The sequence below is a fragment of the Equus asinus genome, chromosome 4, assembly GCF_041296235.1.
Source record: "Equus asinus isolate D_3611 breed Donkey chromosome 4, EquAss-T2T_v2, whole genome shotgun sequence".
NCBI lineage: Eukaryota > Metazoa > Chordata > Mammalia > Perissodactyla > Equidae > Equus > Equus asinus.
Window position 1 is genome coordinate 137,757,027 of NC_091793.1, and position 20,869 is coordinate 137,777,895.

The 20,869-nt window shown below is 37.4% G+C and overlaps 1 protein-coding gene across 13 annotated transcripts in view; it reads left to right on the forward strand.

Annotated features, from left to right (window-relative positions):
- The window catches only part of CARF (calcium responsive transcription factor), a 99,487-nt gene that overhangs the window by 55,671 nt on the left and 22,947 nt on the right, over positions 1-20,869 (forward strand). For 6 of the 13 annotated variants that reach the window (XR_011502992.1, XR_011502999.1, XR_011502993.1 and 3 more), the window contains one exon: positions 14,043-14,182. The gene's annotated coding sequence lies outside the window, so the exon portion shown is untranslated. Of the gene's footprint in view, positions 1-14,042; positions 14,183-17,321; positions 19,496-20,869 lie in introns of those variants that run through there. The other 7 variants (XR_011502991.1, XR_011502989.1, XR_011502998.1 and 4 more) reach the window with 3 other exon arrangements.

The window sequence follows — 20,869 nt, forward strand, 5'->3', positions numbered from 1 at the left end:
ATTCACCTGTTGATGGACATTTGGGTTGTTTACATTCTTGGTATTACAAATAAAACTGCTATGAACATTTAAGTAAAAGTCTTTGTATGGACATATGCTTTCACTCCTCTTGGGTAAATATCTAGGAGTGGAATGGCTGGGTCATATGGTAGGTATATATTTAACTTTTTAAGAAACACTCAAATGATTTTCCAATGTGATCGTACCATTTTACATTCCTATCAGCAGTGTATGAGAGTTTCAGGTGCCCTACATCCTAATCAGCACTTGGTATTGACAGGCTTTTAAATTTTAGACATTGTATTAGGTTCGTAGTAGCATCTCATTGTGGTTTTAATTCCTGTTTCTTTAATGACCAGTACTGTTGAGCATCTTTTAATGTGTTATTTGCCATATGCATATCTTCTTTAGTGAAGTGTCTGTTTGAATCTTTCACCCATTTTTAAAGTGAATTGTTGTTTTCTTATTATATAGAGGTTTAAAAAGTATATTCTAGATACAAGTCAATTGTTAACAATACAATTTACAAATATATTCACCTGATCTCTAGCTTATCTTTTCACTCTCATAACAGAATCTTTCAAAGGGCAGAAGTTCTTAATTTTGATGAAGTCCAATTTATCTTTTTTTCTTTATGGATCATACTTCTGTGTTGTATCTAAGAGATCTTTGCCTAACCCAAGGTTAAATTTTATCCTACTTCTAGGAGTTTTATAACGTTCGTTTTACCTTTAGGTCCATGATTCATTTTGAGTTAATTTTTGTATACATAGTACAAGGTATAGATTGACTTATTTTTTTTGCGTATGAATATCCAGTTGTTCCAGTATCATTTTTCTTAAAAGACTATACTTTCTCCGTTGAATTAATGAAAAATCCCTTATCTTATATATGTGGGTCAGTTTCTGGATTCTCTGTTCTCTTCCATTGATCTATTGTCTATCTCAGTGGTCTCAACTGGGGCAATTTTGCCCCCAGGGGACATTGGCAAAGTCTGGAGACAGTTTTAGTTTTCACAACGAGGGAGATACTACTGGTTTCTAGTAGATAGAAGCCAGAGATGCTGCTCAACATCGTACAATGCATAGCACAGCCCCCACAAGAAAGAATTCTGGCCCCAAATGTCAGTAGTACTGAGATGATAAACTGTCTGTCTCGATGTCAGTACCACACTGTCTTGATTACTATGCTTTATAATAAGTCTTGAAGTCAAGTAGTATAAGTCCTTGCATCCTCTTCTTTTTCAACTTTGTTTTGGCTATTCTAAGTCCTTGGTTTTTTCATGTGAATTTTAGAATCACCTTATCAATTTCTTTCTTTCTTTCTTTCTTTTGAGGAAGATTAGCCCTGTGCTAACATCTGCTGCCAATCCTCCTCTTTTGCTAGGGAAGCCTGGCCCTGAGCTAACATCCGTGCCTATCTTCCTCTACTTTCTATGTGGGACGCCTACCACAGCATGGCTTGACAAGCGGTGCCATGTCTGCACCTGGGATCTGAACCCGTGAACCCTGGGCCGCCAAAGCAGAACATATGAACCACTGCACCACCAGGCCGGCCCCATCAATTTCTTAAAAAAACGAAACGAAAGCCTGTGGCATTTTGACTAGGATTATGTAGAATATATAGATCAATTTAAGGGTAATTGAAATCTTAATGTTGATTTTTTGATTTTTCTCTGCAGTGTTTTGTAGTTTTCGGGGTGCAGAGCTTACGTATATTTTGTCAGATTTATCACTAAGAACTTATAAATGGCATTGGCTTTTAATTTCAATTTCTGATTTTTGTGTTATATAGAAATACAATTGATTTTTTACATGAATCTTATATCTTACAACCTCGTTAAACTCACTTATTAGTTCTAATAGCTTTTTGGTAAATTCTATCAAATTTTCTAGATAGATAATCATGTTGTTTTACATCTTCCTTTTCAAATCTAGATGGCTTTCATCTTGTTTTCTCGACTGTTACACTGGCTAGAACCTAAAGTGCCATTTTAGTTTGAAGTGGTTAGAGTGGACGTCCATGCCTTGTTTCTGATCTTAGGGAGAAAGCATGTAGTCTTTCACTGTTAGTATGATGTTAACCATAGGTTTTGCATATCCGTTACCAAATTGAGGGAGATTCCTTCTGTTCTTAGCTTGCTGAGAGTTTTTATGAGGAAGAGATATTTGATTTTGTCAAGTGCTTTTTCTGCATATATTGAGATGATCTTGTGGCTTTTCTTTTTTTACCCTCTCAATATGGTAAGACATTTTGATTGAATTTCAAAGGATAAAACATCCTTGTATCCTTGCATTCCTAGAACAAATCATACTTGTTCATTGGGATGCATTATCCTGTTTTACATATTGTTGAGTTTCAGTTACACGTAATGTTATTATTGATAGGGTTGGGTTTAAGGCTTCCATCTTGCTATTTGTTTTCTATTTGTCCCACCTGTTCTTGGTTACCCTAGTCTTCCTTTTCTACCTTTTTTGGTGCAATTGAGCTTTTTCTATGATTCAATTTTACCTCCATTACTGATTTGTTAGCTGTAACTCCTGTTATTTTTTTTGGTAACCATTAAATTGTTCTCTTTGTGTGTGCTTTGTTTATCTTCCACGTATGAGTGAAATCTTATGGTGTTTATCTTTGTCTGGCTTATTTTGTTTAACGTAACACCCTCAAGGTCCATCCATGTTGTTGCAAATGGGACAATCTTGTCTTTTTTTATGACTGAGTAGTATTCCATCGTATATATATATATATACCACATCTTCTTTACCCAATCATCAGTCAGTGGGCACTTGGGTTGCTTCCATGTCTGTAGTGAATACTGCTGCAATGAACATAGGGGTACATAAGTCTCTTTGGGTTGTTGATTTCAGGTTCTTTGGATAAGTACCCAGTAGTGGGATAGGTGGGTCATATGGTATTTCTGTTGTTAATTTTTTCAGAAATCTCCATACTGGTTTCCACAGTAGCTGCACCAGTTTGCATTCCCACCAGCAGTGTATGAGGGTTCCCTTTGCACCATCTCCTCTCCAACATTTGTTATTTTTTGTCTTGGTGATTATGGCCATTCTAACAGGTGTAAGGTTCTATCTTAGTGTTGTTTTGATTTGCATTTCCCTGTTGATTAGTGGTGTGGAATGTCTTTTCATGAGCCTATTGGCTATCTGTATATCTTCTTTGGAAAAATGTCTGTTTATATCCTCTGCCCATTTTTTGATTGGAGTGTTTGTTTTTTTGGTTGATGAGTTGTGTGAGTTGTTTATTTATTTTGGAGATTAGCCCCTTGTCAGATATATGATTTGCAAATATTTTTTTCCAGTTAGTGAATTGTCTTTTCCTTTTGTTCCTAGTTTCCTTTGCTTTGCAGAAGGTCTTGAGTCTGATGAAGTCCCACTTATTTATTTTTTCTTTTGTTTTCCTTGTTTGAATAGAAATAATATTCAAAAAGATCCTTCTAATACCTATGTCAAAGAGGGTACAGCCTATCTTTTCTTCTAGGAGTTTTATGGTTTCACATCTTACCTTAAGTCTTTAATCCATTTTGAGTTAATTTTTGTGTATGGCAAAAGATAATGGTCTACTTTCATTCTTTTCCATGTGGCTGTCCAGTTGTCCCAACACCATTTGTTGAAGAGACTTTCCTTTCTCCATTGCATGTTTATAGCTCCTTTGTCCAAGATTAGCTCCGCAGATGTGTGGTTTTATTTCTGGGCTTTCAATTCTGTTCCATTGATCTGTGTCTGTTTTTGTACTAGTACCATGCTGTTTTGATTACTGTGGCTTTGTAGTCTATTTTGGAGTCAAGGGTTGTGATGCCTCCAGCTTTGTTCTTTTTTCTCAAGATTGCTTTAGCTATTCGGGGTCTTTTTTGCCCCATATGAAATTTAGGATTCTTTGTTCTCTTTCCATGAAGAATGGCATTGGGATTTTGATATGGATTGCATTGAATCTGTAGATTGCTTTAGGTATATGGACGTTTTAACTGTATGTATTCTTCCAATTGATGTGCATGGAATATCTTTCCATTTCTTTTATGTCATCAGCAGTTTCTTTCAGTAATGTCTTACAGTTTTTATTGTATAGGTCTTTCACCTCCTTGATTAAACTTATTCCTAGATATTCTATTCTTTTTGCTGGGATTGTAAATGGGATTGTATTCATGAGTTCTCTTTCTGTTAGTTCATTTTTAGAGTATAGAAATGCAACTGTGTTTTGTAAGTTGATCTAGTACCTTACAACTTTGCTGTTGTTGTTGATTATTTATAGTAGTTTTCCAATGGATTCTTTAGGGTTTTCTATATATAAAATCATGTTGAGGGGCCGGCCCATGGCCAAGTGGTTAAGTTCATGTGCTCTGCTTTGGCGGCCAGCGGTTTTGCTGGTTCGGATCCCATTCACAGACATGGCACCACTCTTCAGACCCTGCTGAGGGGAGGTCCCACATAGCACAACTACAAGGACCTACAACTAGAATATACAAGTATGTACTCGGGGGGGTTTGGGGAGAAGAAGAAAAAAAAATGAAGATTGGCAACAGTTATTAGCTCAGGTGCCAAACTTAAAAAAAAGAGAAATCATGTTGAATAAGAGTGGCGAGAGTGGGTACCCTTGTCTTGTTCCTGTTCTCGGAGGGATGGCTTTTAGTTTTTACCTGTTGAGGATGATGTTGTCTCTGGGTTTGTCATATATGGCCTTTATTATTGTTGAGGTACTCTCCTTCTGTACCCATCTTATTGAGAGTTTTTGTCATAAATGGATGTTGGATCCTGTCAAATGCTTTCTCTGCATCTATTGAGATGATCATGTCGTTTTTATTCCTCATTTTGTTAATATGGCCTATCACATTTATTGATTTGTGGATGTTGACAGATCCTTGTGTCCCTATATAAATCTGACTTGATCATGGTGCATGATCCTTTCAATGTATTGCTGTATTCGGTTTGCCAATATTTTGGGGGGTTTTTGTGGAAGATTAGCCCTAAGCTAATGTCTGCCACCAATCCTCCTCTTTTTGCTGAGGAAGATTGGCCCTGAGCTAATGTCTATGCCCATTGTCCTCCACTTTATGTGTGGGACATCTGCCACAGCATGGCTTGATAAGCAGTGCAGAGGTCCGTGCCTGGGATCTGAACCAGTGAACTCTAGGCTGCTGAAGCGGAGCGTACAAACTTATTTGCTGTGCTACTGGGCCAGCCGCCAGTTTCCCAATATTTTGTTGAGGATTTGGCATCTATGTTCATCAGTGATATTGGCCTGTAATTTTCCTTCTTTGTGATGTTCTTGTCTGGCTTTGGGATTAGGGTGATACTGGCCTCGTAGAATGTGTTAGGAAGTGATCCGTCTTCTCAACTTTTTGGAATAGTGTGAGAAGAATAGGTGTTAAATCTCCTTTGAATGTTTGATAGAATCCTCCAGAGAAGCCATCTGGTCCTGGACTTTTATTTTTTGGGAGGTTTCTGATTAGTGTTTCAATCTCTTTACTTCTGATTGATCTATTCAGATTCTCTATTTCTTCTTGGTTCAGTTTTTGGAGGTTGTATGATTCTATTTATCCATTTCTTTAGGTTGTCTAATTGTTTGGCTTATAGTTTTTCATTGTATTTTCTTATAATCCTTTGTATTTCTATGGTATCCCTTGTTATGTCTCCTCTTTCATTTCTAATTTTAATTACTGAGCCTTCTTTCTTTTTTTCTTAGTGAGTCTGGCTAAAGGTTTGTCAGTTTTATCTTTTCAAAGAACCAGCTCTTCGTTTCATTGATCCTTTACTATTTTTTTTGTTTCAATTTCATTTATTACTGCTCTAATTTTTATTATTTCCCTCCTACTGCTGACTTTAGGCTTTGTTTGTTCTTCTTTTTCTAGTTCTGTTAGGTGTAGTTTTAGATTGCTTATTTGAGATTTTTCTTGTTTGTTAAGGTGGGCCTGTATTGCTATGAATTTCCCTCTTAAGACCACTTTTGCTACATCCCATATGAGTTGTTATGGTGTATTTTCATTCTCATCTGTCTCTAGATTTTTTTTATTTCTCCAATGATCCATTGGTTGTTCAGTAGCATGCTGTTTAGTCTCCACATGTTTGTTACTTTCCCAGCTTTTTTCCTGTAGTTGATGTCTAGTTTCATAGCATTATGGTTGGGAAAAGTACTTGATATGATTTCAATCTTCTTAAATTTATTTAGACTTGCCTTGTTTCACAACATATGGTTTATCCTTGAGAATGCTCCATGCACACTTGAGAAGAATGTGTATCCTGCTGTTTTTGGATGGAGTGTTCTATATATATCTGTTAAGTCCATCTGGTCTAGTTTTTTGTTTAAATCCACTATTTCCTTGTTGACTTTCTGTCTGGATGACCTATCTGTTGATGTAAGTGGAGTGTTAAGGGTCTTAAGGTCCCCTACTATTATTGTCTTGTTGTTGATATGTCTTTTAGGTTTGTTAATAGTTGCTTTATGTACTTTGGTGCTCCTGTGTTGGGTGAATAGATATTTATAAGTGTTATGTCTTCTTGGTGGAGTGTACCTTTGATCATTACATACTGTCCCTGTTTGTCTCTCATTACCTGTTTTGTCTTGAAGTATACTTTGTCTGATATAATTATGGCAATGCCTGCTTTCTTCTGTTTGCCATTAGCTTGGAGTATCATCCTCCATCCCTTCACTCTGACCCTGTGTTTGTTTTTAGAGCTGAGATGTGTTTCCTGGAGGCAGCATAATGTTGGGTCTTGTTGTTTAATCCATCCAGCCACTCTGTGTCTTGATGGAAGAATTCAACCCATTTACATTTAGAATGATTGTTGATATATAAGGGCTTAATGCTGCCATTTTATTGCTTGTTTTCTGTTTCTTCTGCATTTCCCTTATTTCTCATCCCATGTATTTTGACTGAATTGGTAGTCCTCTATGGTGGTTTTCTTAGTTTTTATTTGTCATTTGTGTCTCTGTTCTGATTATTTGCTTAGTGGTTACCATGAGGTTTGTATAAAAAATCTCATATATGAGATAGTCCATTTTCTGATAGCCTCTTATTTCCTTAGACTAAGCTGATTCCATCCCCTTCCTCTTCCTTTTCTAAGTTGTTGTTGTCACAACTTATTCCATCTTGTATTGTGAGTTTGTGGTTAAAATGATATTATATTTATTTTTGATGTTTTCCTTTCCTTTATCTTTAATGTTATAATTATGTGTTTGCTAACCTGTTCTGATAGAAAGCCTCAATTTCCTTGTTTAGTCTACCTATTTATCTTCTTGCTCAAGGCTTCATAAACTCTTTCGTTTTTTTTCAGGTATGAGGGCCTTTTTGATCATTTCTTGTAGGGGGCATCTTGTGGTGATGAACTCCTCAGCTTTTGTTTATCTGGGATAGTTTTTATTTCTCCATCATATCTGAAGGACATTTTTGCTGGATAGAGTATTCTTGGCTGAAAGTTTTTGTCTTTCAGAATTTTGAATGTATCATTCTACTCTCTCCTAGCCTGGAAGGTTTCTGCTGAGAAATCCACTGATAGGGGTTCCTTTGTAAGTTATTTCTTCTGCCTTGGTGCCCTTAATAGTTTTTCTTTGTCATAGACTTTTGCCAGCTTTACTACTATATGCCTTGGAGAAGGTCTTTTTACAATGATATAATTATGAGATCTATTAGCTTCTTTCAATTGTATCTCCACTTCCTTCCCCAGATTTGGGAAGGTCTCAGCTGATATTTCTTTGAGCAAGCTTTCTGCCCCATTCTCCTTCTTTTCTTCCTCTGGAATACCTGTAATCCTTATGTTGCGTTTCCTAATTGAGTTGGATATTTCTTGGAGAATTTCTTCATTTCTTTTTAGTGTTAGTTCTCTCTCCTCCTCTATCGGAAGCATTTCTACATTTATGTCCGTCCAGACTGCTAATTCTCAGCTCCCTAATATCAGCTCTGTTATTCCTAGAGTCCAGATTTTTCTTTATTTTATTGATTGTGTTATTCATCTACAACATTTCTGCTTGGTTTTTCTTTATAGTTTCAATCTCTTTTGTGAAGAAGTTCCTGATTTCATTGAACTGTCTCTCTGTATTTTCTTGTAACTCGTTTGAGTATTTTTATGATAGCTATTTTGAGTTCTCTGTCATTTAGATTATAAGTTTCTGTGCTTTCAGAATTGATTTCTGGGTGCTTGTCATTTTCCTTCTGGTCTGGAGTTCTAATATATTTTTTCATACTGTTTGATGGTGTGGATTTGTGCCTCTGCATGGTGATAGTATTTGGTCACAACTTCCACCCGCTGCCAGTGGGTGTAGGTCGAGAGCTGTATATTCTGAGCCCACCACAATCTGCGGCTCGCTGGCTCACAGCTGCTGCTTTTCTATCACTTGTTCAGGCACTCTGGCTAACCGGCTGACCTGGAGTGCCAGTTGGGGGCAGGGGTGCTTCCTTTCACCTGCACTATCCCAGGGACGTTCTTGTTCTGCCCTCTCTATCTGCTCTCCTGGGGTACTGACTTGATGAAGACACATCCCACAATAGCTTAGCTACCTCTGTGTGGGGCTTTCCCACAGGCTATGAGGGAACTTGGGGAGCAAACATGTTCCTGCAGAGGGCCGCCCCTCCTCCCTCTGCTCCCAGAGCTGGTCGTGGTCCTGCGCCCTGGTTTGCTGCCATTAGGGGAGAGAGATGAGATCCCCCTACCTCCTTCCACTTCCTCTGGGTGGTCCAGCACCTCTACCTTCAGATGTATGGCTGCATAGGCCTTTCATATGTCTTTTGTGTTGTGTGAATGTCCTCTGTTGGTATATGAATGTCCTTTTTGTTATATCATAGTGGGGGGAGTCTAAGTGAGGCGCTCACTCTGCCATGATGCTGACATAAGTCCTGTAACTCTTGTTATTCTAATGATTGTTTTATTGTTTATACTGTACATCTTCAACTGTCACAGTCTACCTTCAAGTACTATTCCAGCATTTCACATACAGTGTAAGAATCTCACGAGTGTACTTTTATTTTCCCCTTCTTGCCTTCATGCTATTGTTGTAAAACATTTTATTTCTGTATATCTTATAAACTCCACAGTGCATTGTTATTATTTTTACTTTAAACAATCAATTATCTTGTAAAGAGACTTACGTAGTAAAAGAATTTCTATTTACCCACATAGTTATTATTTCCAGTGTTCTTCATTTCTTTGTGGAGATCCACATTTGCATCCAGTGTCATTTTTCCTTTTCCTTCCTTTAACATTCCTTTAAATAGAACTTCCTTTAACATGTTTTTGTGCTGTAGGTCTGTTGCTTATGAATTCTTTCAGATTTATCATGTCTGAGAAACTGTTTTACCTTCATTTTTTAATCTTTTCCCTAGATAAAAAATTCCAAGTTACTTGAAAAATATTGCTCCGCTGTCTTTTACCTTGAATTATTTTCAGTGAGAAATCTACCGTTGTTCTTTAGTGTATGTGTCTTTCTTTCCTCTGTCTGATTTTAATTGTTCCTTTTTATCACTGGTTTTTAGCAACTTGGTTATGATATGCCTTGGTGTAATTTGCTTTATGTTTTTTGTATTTTGGGTTTGTTGAGCTTTTTGGGTGTTTAGGTTTACAGTTTTAATCAAATTTGGAAAATTTTCAACCGTTTTTTCCTCAAAAACATTTTTTGTCTCCTCGCCTTACTCTCTGAGATTTGAATTATATGTATATATTGGTGTGGTTGAAGTTATTCCATATCTCACTGATGCTCTGTTCATTTTTTCCCATCTTTTTTCTATCTCTATTCATTTTGTACAGTTTATAATGCTCTGTCTTCAAATTCATTGATATTTTCTTCTGCAGTGTCTAAAATGTCTAATCTGTTGTTAATCCTAGATCAACTTGGTGTTGTTAATAATCCAGTGTATTTCTCAACACAAAGTAGTTTCCATGTTTACAAGTTTGATTTGGGAATTTTTTTGTATCTTCCATGTCTCTACTTGACACCTTGAATGTTTCCTCTAGCTTCTTGAACATATGGAATGTGGCTGTAAAACTATTTTATTTTAATATCCTTGTCTACTAGTTCTATCATCTTTTTTTTTTTGAGGTAATTTCAATTGATTGATTTTCTACTCATTATTTTTGTATTTTTTCCTGCTTCTTTGATTCCTGGCAACTTTTGATTGGCATTCAGACATAACTTTTACCTTGTCGAGTGCTGGATATTTTTATATTCCTGTAAATATTTTGAGTTTTGTTCTAGGATGCAGTTAAGTTTCTTGGAAAAGGTTTGTTCCCTTAACTTCTTGCTTTGGGTCAGAGCAGCACTTAACCTTGTGTTAATTTTGTCCCACTATTGAGGCAAAACCCTTCTTAGTACTCTACACTGTGATTTTGAATTAATGAGATTTTCTTCTCTGGCTGATGGGAATAAGCAGACTATAGTTCCCATGTGAGCCTCAGGGATTGTTCTTTCCCTAGCCTCAAGTAGTTTCCTTATACTCAGGCACTGAACAGTAAGTACTCTGATAAGTGCTAGAGAGTGGCCTTCTGCAGATCTCTGGAGTTTTCTATCTCTGTAGCTCTCTCTTCTCCAGTACTTTGTCCTGTAAACTCCACCTGCTTTGACCTTCCTGGATTTCCTCTTCTCAGAGAAGCTTTGCCTACCTTCCCCATCCATGTGCCACAGCCTAGGAACTCTATTTGGGTGGTAATCTGGGATAACACAGGCCTCATCTTATTTGGTTTCCATCTCTCAGGGATTGCTGTCTTCTGTTGTGTGATGTCCAATGTTTTGAGGATCATTGTTTCATATATTTTATAGTTGTTTCAGACAGGAGGCTAAATCTGGTCACTTTTACTCCATCTTGACACTAGATGTGGAAGTTCTCCAGACAGTTCAACATAATGTAACATTTGGATTTCTGCAGGAACAGTGAAGTTGGGAGATGAAGTAGGAGGTTGTAAGGAAAGTGCAAGGATAGGTAATGAGATAGAGTAGAGTACAACAAATCTGAGCAAGACAAGTGTGGATATCACTGTGAGACTTAGGGTATCTGATTGGTCCAGCAGAATCTGATGCATGGCATTCAATATATGTTAATTTTTGTAATTAATTAAATTAATAATGGACTTTAAAATCCTGAAAGGTAAGCGTTATTTCAAGATGGTGTATTTGTTGGGGAGCACTTTTGGCTGCTTGCAACACAGACATGATTATAATGGCTTAACCAAAGAGGTCTTTTTTTTTTTTTTTTTTTTATGAAACCAAGTCCAAGGGCAGTCTGACCAGGGCTAGTATGGTGATTCCATGTTGCCATTAGGAACCCAGACTCCTTTAATCTTTTCATATAACCATCTCTAACCTGTGGCTTTCAGCTACATCCTTGTTGCTTTTTGCCCATGATGGTTGTTCCACCTCCTGCATTAACAAGAGTTCAGACAGGAAGAATGCAATGGGCAAACGGCCTGTGCTAGACGAGTGAGCCAGAGGTCTTTCTCAGAAGACCTGTCAGCAGCTTCCACTTGTATCACATTGGTGAGCATTGTTGTATGACCACCCTAGTTACAAGGGATGCTGGGAAATGTAGTTCTTTTTAAAATCTGGGCACATTGCCACCCCAAGAAAAATTGTGTTTTAGTAAGAGAAAAAGACAGAATTCTTTGAATATCATTTAGGCCACAGTTGTGTCTCCCACAAATGGGAGAACTGAAATTCAGAAATTCAATAATGTGCCTGAGTTTGTTACACAGCCGTTAAGTGATAAAGCTCATATTGGTACCAGGGTCTGTCCAGTCCCAATCCCCATTCCTTTTGCTGCACAGTCCAGAAAAGCAAGTGCTCTTTTCATGATAGGATCTTTGAGTTGGATCTCATGACAGGATATGAAGATGAGATTAAAATGTAGATGTATGGACTTCAGGGAGCAAGTAGAAGGAATTATATGGCACATTTGGGGATACTAGTAACTCATTTTTGTGAGAACATTAGGATTCAATGAAGAAGCTGGAGAATGATAAGAAAGGCTAAGTGGTAGAAATTCTAGAAGGCCGGGCTAAGAATTTTACATTTTGCTTAGCATGTGTTAGGTTAAAATCTTATTAAAATGATCTATTAAAGGAGCCCATTGAATCAAAAAAATTTCCGAAAATCTGGGTGAAAAATTGAGCTTCACAGATTTCTGAAGATAGCTATGATGTCCAAATGGAGGTGATAGAATAATTTATTGATTACCGTAATAAAATTGTGTAACAAGTTTCTGGTCATGACTATTGCATCTATAATTGCTTTTCAAAACACTTGGATTTTTTACATTTATATGCTACAAGGACACTCTAAAGTCTTAAAGATGGGCATTCATTCATTCAACGGGACAGACATGTTTCCTGCCCTTTTGGAACTTAGATTCCAGAAGAGAGAACTAGACAATAAATAATAAACATAATAAATGAGTATATATAAACATAGTAAATAAGTATATTATAGTACTTATACTATAATATAAGCATATTATATGTACTTATATTAATTATTATATGTATATTATGTACTTTTATATGTTAGGTTGAGAAGTGATATGGAACAAAAGTGGAACAGACAAAGAGGGAAATAGGGGCTCAGTGTGAAGAGAGTTGTAATTCTAAATAAAGAACCAGAGCAGGCCTCATTGAGAAGGTACATGTAAGCAAATCCTGGAAGGGAATAAGAGAGTCATGCAGATAGCATGCAGAGTAGTGCAAGAAGAGGGAACTGCAAGATTGGGAGTTGCCCAGTATGCCTGAAGGTCAGCGGGAAGGCTAATGTGGCTGGAGTGGAGTGAGCAAGTGAGAGTACCAGGAAATGAAGTCAGAGAGGTAACAGGGAATCAGATCATGTAGGATCTTATAAACCATTATAAAGACTTTGGCTTTTACTCTGTGGAAATGGGAAGCCATTGCTGAGTTTTGAGCAAAGAAATGACATAATATGACTTTCCCTTTAAAAGGATCACTTTGGCCGTTGTGTTGAGAATAAACTTTACAATTTATCTGTCTCCCCTTACTAGGTTATAAACCACAGGGGCAGGGATCTTTGTCTCTTTTCATACATTGTTGTATCTCAGTGGTAGACGCTTGGAAAATATTTTTTTAAATGGCCATTGAGGATTTTAGAGTGTCCTCATAGAAAATAAATGGGAAACAACTTAACGAGAGATGGGAAAATTGTTGAGGGGAGAGAATTGCTGAAGAAATGTCTTTGAGTAGGAGAAAGGGGATGAGATCTAATGCCCAACTGAAGGGTTTGACTTTAGAGGGAGCATACGTACTTCATCTATAGATAGATGACAGGGCATACTACATGGGTAAAGATACTGCTAGGTGGGGACAAGTGAGAGTTTGTGGAAAACTGATGGCTTCAGTGTTCTCAGTGAGACAAGCAAGGCCCTTAGGGAAGTGTTTAAGATGGGTTTGTTGGGGAACTGTGTTGGGGAGTTGAGGAAAAAAGCTAATAGAGTAATTAGACTAGGAAAGTATAATATTATTATTAATGGGCCTACTTGATTAAGAGTTCATTTGAGGTTCAGGTTCATAAATTGAAAATCAGACTAGTCGGCACGTTTGTGTGTTTTTCTCCAATCATTATCAACAGTGACTGAGTATTTATTGAGAATGAGACACTGTGTTACCTGCTGGCTGTAGGAAACATTAACAAAACCTAATCCTAGCCCTACTCACGGTGTAGGGGCAGACAATTACACTATCAACCAGTTGTGAGATAGTGTGAAAAGTACTATCAATTCAAACACAGGAAAAACATCTTAAATCAAAGAAGTTGTTCCAGGCCAGTGAACAATTCAGGTTGTGGAGGGAATAGCAGATTAGTCTAAGAAGGCAGACAGCTGTGAAAGAGCCACTTCCAAAGACTCGTCTCATGGCGTCCACTCAAAAACTATTATGTAAAAACTTTGCCTGATCCCAATCAGATCCCCTGCTTTAAAACTCATCTTAAACCAGATTCCCAAATCTCATAAATACTGTCTCCCTCACTTTCCCTGTGAGACACTGCTAAAACTCTCAAGATGCTATTCTCCTTTACTGCAGTAAGCAAAAAACTCAGTTCTGCTTTATCAACAGGTTATTTTGGAGATATTTTAAAGGAGCCAGCATTTGACAAACTGGGAGGTCCCATCAAAATCTGGTCACCCTGGAAACAGCGTGCTTTTCTGAGGCCCTTTGAGCCTCCTGCACAGGGTCTTTCCAATGATGATGGCGAGGTAAGTTCCTACTGGGTTTGAGCTCTCATTTCTTATTTTTTCAACAAACACTCCAAACTGGTAAGTTTAGTTTATTTAGTTTGAGAGTAGTATTTAGGAATAAGAAACTCTTTTTAAAAGTCCAGTGATTGATCAGGTTTGAAAAACTTTTATTTTTGGTAGAAATCTGCATTATGACTGACAACCCTACTGTTTGTCTGTTTGTCCTTGTCATTTCTTCATTGTGCATTGATAAAAGAAAGTTCATAGGGATGAGGATGGGCTTGTATGTTCAGAAGGTTTCTCTTCAGACTGGCATCCTTTAGGAAACACTGTCTCAGATCATTTATGAAAATCTTATCAGAACTTTGCTCACTCTGGTTTTATTTTGTCCATAAAAGTCTAGTTCTCTTTGGTAAGGAGGTCCCCAAGATACAAAGTGCACGATATTTGACTGACTGTCACCAGACTCCTAGGTTTATCTCTAGTTCTGTGCCCACTCTGGGATGGACTCCTGCCTCTTATATGTATTTATACTAACATGAAAATGTACCTTCTTAACTTTCTATGTGATATAAGGATTATTTGGAATATAATGATTGCTTTGGAGAACTTTTGATATGAACAAAATTGTTCCTTTTGGTTGGCACTTTGAAGCAAAAAGGAAGCAAATATCAAAAACATACAATTGTCTACATTTTAAGGCAAGAGGAAACTTCCAAAATATAGTCAAAGAACTATGAAATTGCTTCCTTAAATGGTTCCTTGGCAAAGGCAAGAGAAAAATGTGAACATATTAAAACTATCTCTTTTAGATTCCTTCAAATCACAATTTGAATATGATATCCTTTATTCTTCTTTTCTGCTTCCTTATCCTATGTTCCTCTATTTCCCTCTGTCCCATCTATCCTTCTGACTTTTTCTCCTTGCCTTGAAAACACCTCCTAAGGAGATGGTCTTGTTAGTCTAAAAGAGAAAGATCACTTTGTTTAATATGAGACACCCCTCTCATTTCCATACTTCAACTGTTAATAATTACTGGTCTTTGAATCATACAAATCAGATTGTCAAGGGCCTGAGTTAATGTTTAAACCTGCTGTAATGACTCTCTCTTTTTCTCTCCCCCATCTTTCCTCCCCTCCCTCTCTCATGTGCTTGTATGTCAAAATAGGTTTTCCTGCATCTATACTTTCCCCTCTCTTTAATTAAGGAAAGATAATTAGTCTTTTACAGTGATAATTTTGTATTTGACTAAAGCTAGCTCCCTCTCATTTTTTCTATTACTCTTCTCCTTTTTCCTCCCTAGGAGATCTTTAAAGATTAATTGATGAAAATAATTATTCTGTCATTATGTGCTAAATCTAGGAATATCTAATTAAGAATTTCTGAAATAGAAAGCAGAATCATTAAATTGTTTTGTGTTTCTTTTTCTTTAAAATTGCTTTTAAGAGATATTTCTGGTTAAAACTACAGGAAAAGAAGAAAAGGCCTTGATTCTAAGGATAAGGGCTTTGAAACAGAATATAAAGAATTTTTATAATTTCATTTATGAATACAAAGCTTATATATTATATATAAAATGTGCATAAAATATTCCTGATAAATAGATGAATCATTGGACAAATTAGAATGAGTTTATCATATTGGTTTAAAGGGTTGAAACCAATTATCTACTTCCTGACTTTAATATATGAAGTTAATGCCAACATGATATTCTACTTTATACAAGATTATAGAATGTCTCGTAATTTAAAATTCCTATATTCCTTGCATTGGTTTTATGGGACAAACAAGTTATTATTATTATTATTTCTACAAATTGTTAAAGATTACAAAAATTTAGAATCATGATTAACTAGATAAAATTGTAATGATGGGTATCTTAAAAAGGTTTATAATCTTATGATATTTCTTTAATATCAAAATTCTTAAGTTTATATTTAACTAAAATTGTAATTTCTAGATTTTTAGCTAACTTAAATACCTTAGGCAATTGTTAAACTAAGTTTATTGATATGTAATCTTTGAATACTTCAACAAAATCTAAAGAAAAAAATGAGAGGCACAACATTTGCCACTAAACAGTTGTATTTTACTGTTATTCTTTTTTTTTAAAGATTTTATTTTTTTCCTTTTTCTCCCCAAAGTCCCCCGGTACATGGTTGTATATTCTTCGTTGTGGGTCCTTCTAGTTGTGGCATGTGGGACGCTGCCTCAGCATGGTTTGATGAGCAGTGCCATGTCCGTGCCCAGGATTTGAACCAATGAAACACTGGGCCACCTGCGGCGGAGCACGTGAACTTAACCACTCGGCCATGGGGCCAGCCCCCACTGTTATTCTTATACACTTAAAAATAGATATATTGGGGCCGGCCACTTGTCATAGTGATTAAGTTGGGCACACTCTGCTTTGGTGGCCCAGGTTCAAGGGTTTAGATCCTGAGCATGGACCTACACCACTCATCAGCCATGCTGTGGTGGTGACCCCATATAATGTGGAGGAGGATTGGCAACAGATGTTAGCTCAGAGTGAATCTTCCTCAGCAAAAAAAAAAAAAAAAAAAAAAAAGATAAAAAAAGATGTAGATTTAGAGGATGTGAAAATGCCTTTGGATTTTGTTATACAAATAACCTCCTTAAAATTTATAAAGATAATATGAAAGGCATGCCCATTAGAAAAATAGTTAAACAGTAACTGGTTTTCTGTCTTCTAGTTTTTTCCAGGAGAAAAAGAAGTTGGTCACCTAGGTTAAGTGGAGCAATTAAGACCATATTTAGTATAATTACAGAGAGATGTGAATATGTATGCAATATCATTGCTCTGGTTTGTTTCTTAAAGAATTGTTGCACTTAAGATGGTAAATTCATGGAATGCTGAAGTGGCTTCCTAAAAGAGCTGCAGCATGAAAGGATGGGTGCCATCCTTGAACGTGTAGTATATGCGTCACATCAGAGACCTCTGCATGGTGCTGTGTTCCCAACAGCAAGACTACATGGGCAGAAGCAGGAGTGGCCCCATTTACCATCATTCCCAATGACACACTGGGAGATTTTATGCCTCTCATCCCTTTAACTCTGGGCTCTGTAGGGTTGGAGGTCCTGGTGCCCAAAGGGGGCGTAGTCTTGCCACGGGGAACACAAAGTTTTTATTGAACTTTAGGATATGGCTGCTGGCAGTGCACTCTGAAGTCCTTGTATCCAGACATCAGCATTCTGGCAGGGGTGCTCGACCCTGCTCAGCAGGAAGAGGACATGTGGAACCCAGATGAGCCATTTGGGAACTTTTTGGTCCTCCTGTCTCATTGTAGCTGTGGATGGACGCATGCAGCAGTCGTCAGCCTGAGAACAGTATGATGGCTCGGACCCCTCAGGAGTTAAGATTTGAGTCACCCCACCAGTAAGTCCCCAAGTCTTACTTTAGAATGAGGGAAATCAGAATAGCTAGTGAAAGAGGGAGAGCATGAGTACCAGTTGTAACCCCAAAGATCAACTGCAGTGTCAGAGGTCCCTTCTGAGTTTCCCCTCGGGAACACAGGCCCGCAGGAACCATGGTAGACCTGCACCCTGGACCTGTGAGAAATCTGTTCAGCGCAAGGGGCGAGCTGTAGCAGCTATGAAAATGAGCCACTCAGAGCTGTTTCTGCAGAGAATTGACAGATGGCCCCAGTTGCTATGCTCTGACTCTACTGTAGTGCTTCTGCAGAAGCTGTGCTGCTCCCGGGCTGCTCCCAGCCGATGACTGAGCATGGCGAAGGTCCGAAGGCAGGCCCATTTCTCTGAGAAGGAGGACTCTTGATGGGTAACTTTGATTCGAGGTTCCCCCATCAGCCTTGCAGACTTTACTCAATACCAATCAGGTCCTTGCACTGAAAAACTCAAGCTAGACTCCAGAAACCTCAAAAGTATCTCACCTTTGCCCTTACCCCTCAGAGATACTGCTAAGATCTGTCAAGGTAATATTCTTCCTACCACAGTAAGCAGAAAACTTAGTTTTGCTTTATCAACAGGTTATTTTGGTTGGTGGTATTTTCAAGGAGTTGGCATTCAACAGATGAAAAGTGGCCATCATTCAAAAAAGCAGGGGTAAGAGCTTCATAGGTAGAAGGAACAGTAAATGCAAAGGCCTAGAGGTGGAAAAAAGTGTTAAAGGGCAGAAAGAAGGCCAATGTGGCATGAGCTTAGAGAGAGAGCAATAGAGAAGATGGTATGAGATGAGGTCAGGGAAGTATAGAAAGCCCTGGAGTCCATGGTAGTCATAGGGTCAACTTCATTCTGAGTACAAAGAAAACAATTAGAGGGTTTTGAGTGGAGAAGTGACATACCTTGGTTTCTATGTTGTAGGAGCATGAGTTGTGGAGGGACATGAATAGAAATGGGGAGAGCAGTTAGGAGGTTATTATTGCAGTTACGCAGGTGAGACCTTAGGTGATTTGGAACTAGATTGATAGTGATACAGGAGGCAAAGAGAAATGCACAAATTCAGGATCTGTTTTGGAGACAGAATCATCAGAACTTGCAGATTGATGGGCGGTGGGGGGTGGAGATGGTGTGTGAAGGAAGAGGAGGAATGAAGAATGACTCCAAGGTTTTAGTCTCGAGCTGCTGTATGACTGGTAATGAATTTTACCGCTTTGAGGAAAACTGATGGGGACGAATATTTTCAGAAGAGAAAAGCAAAACCTCTCTTTTAGACCTGGCGAATTTGACTTCCAAATAGAAAGATTAAGTAGGCACTTATAAAGTCTAGAGATCAGGACTGGAGGTAAACATTTTTTGTGATTTATCAACATGTGGATGGTATTTAAACTAGAGAACAGAGAGATCACCTCAAAAGAAAATGTAGATAAAGAAGAGAAGAATCCCCAGGATCTAGCCCTGGGGCCCTCCAACATTTAGGTTACCTAGAGCAGGAAAGATGGCTAAGAAAGTAAAAGGAACACCGAGAATGCTTCAAACTGGTCAGTTGAGTCCACTTTGGAACCTGTGAGGAAATGGAGGGGCAGGAAGTACCTCAATATTAGTTGCTAATTGAAACAATCTCTTCAGTTCCTTAGCCAACAAATACATATTGAGTATTGTAAACAGGGGTGTCCCAGAAACATTACAATATAAGGTAACCAGTCTAACTGCTGCTTAACATACCATACTTACATACAACGCTCCCTTGCAGCGAGGGGCATCAGATTTCTAGGCTTGATTACAAAAGTATTTTGGAAAAGTCTGTCTTTCTGCTTTCTTGTCTTTTTTTTTAACCAACTGTCTTAAACTATCAATTTTTTGTTGTCTTTTAATACATTATTCAATTATAGATTTAATAAACTATTAAACTTCTTCACTTATGTTGCTTTTACCTAAAATATGCTTAGATGGAATTATGAATTCTGGCTTTAAAAACATGATTAGAATTATGTAAATATGTTAACTCTCTTAAGGTCTTTCCTCTTTTTTTAGGTTTGGTTAACATTTGAAAATACACTGTAGTGTTTTGATATCAGAATTACATTCATCAAAAATATGGATGTATTTAGACTTTCAGGAAGAATTTAACCAAAGGATATAGGCAGAAATAAAACAAAACAAAAACATCTAGCTTGTAGTAGCTACAAAACAACGTGTGGCTTTCAGAGTAAAAGACTTCTATATCAGTTGCATAATAGTAATTCTTTATTCATGAGGTCTTTTTATTTCCATGGAAACATTGAGGTCGTTTTAATTTTTAATTACACTAGAGTTTACGGTTCCATAGATTTTAACTCTGTTGTAGTAAGCACAGAAGCTAGGGCTTTACCCATTTCCACTTTAAAAAGTACAAAAGAAGAAAAGATGGTTTAAAATGACCATGAGTTTCATTCAGTTTCAAGCTTTAGCTGTATATTGATTATTTCTAATTTTTCCTAAACCTCTGCCCTGCAATTTTATATCCAATTACTTCTTCTGTTTTTGTCTATACCCTTCGGCTAAAAGTATTTTCCCAGGAAGTAAACTAAAATAGGAAACTCAGCGGGCATGTTGGTGGGATAAGTAGCACATGAGGTGTGAGACTGCTGTCAAGTGACAGAAGGAGCAGAGAACTACTTCTGCCACCTGCTCAGCTCGGTAATCTTGGGTGCATGCCTTCATTTCTCTGGCCCTCAACTTCTTCACCTGCAACTTGAGAGAGTGAGGATGAGTGACAGAATTCAATGGTTCTCTGAAATATGTTGGCTCTATGGAACCCATGACTTTGTGGAAACTATCCACATGGCCCCGATGTTGATGACAGTTCTCATGACGTGGTGTCTGTCACAGGGACTAGATGCAGGTCAGGAACAGGAAGCTATGGAATGAGACAAATTATTCACTAAATGGGTCTAATACAGATTTTATAGCTAGAAAATCTTTTATTTCTTTTCCCTTTCTGTATCATTAAATTTCCAGATATAGAAGTTTTACAGGTTCTGTTCCTATTCGATTATGGTCATTTTCAGAATGCAAAGGGCACAGGGAAAGGAACTGACATTTACTGAATATCTACTGTATATTATGCATTGTATTTTCACATAATTATTTTTCAATCTTTATAGCAGTCCTATAAGCAGCAATTACTATTCTCATTTTATAAATGAGAATTTGAGACTCAAACGAGGATAATTCTGCCAAGTGCTAGTCAACATTTGAAGATACAGTTTAAAATATCACTTTGAAGTTTTACTGTGAACTGAGATTTAG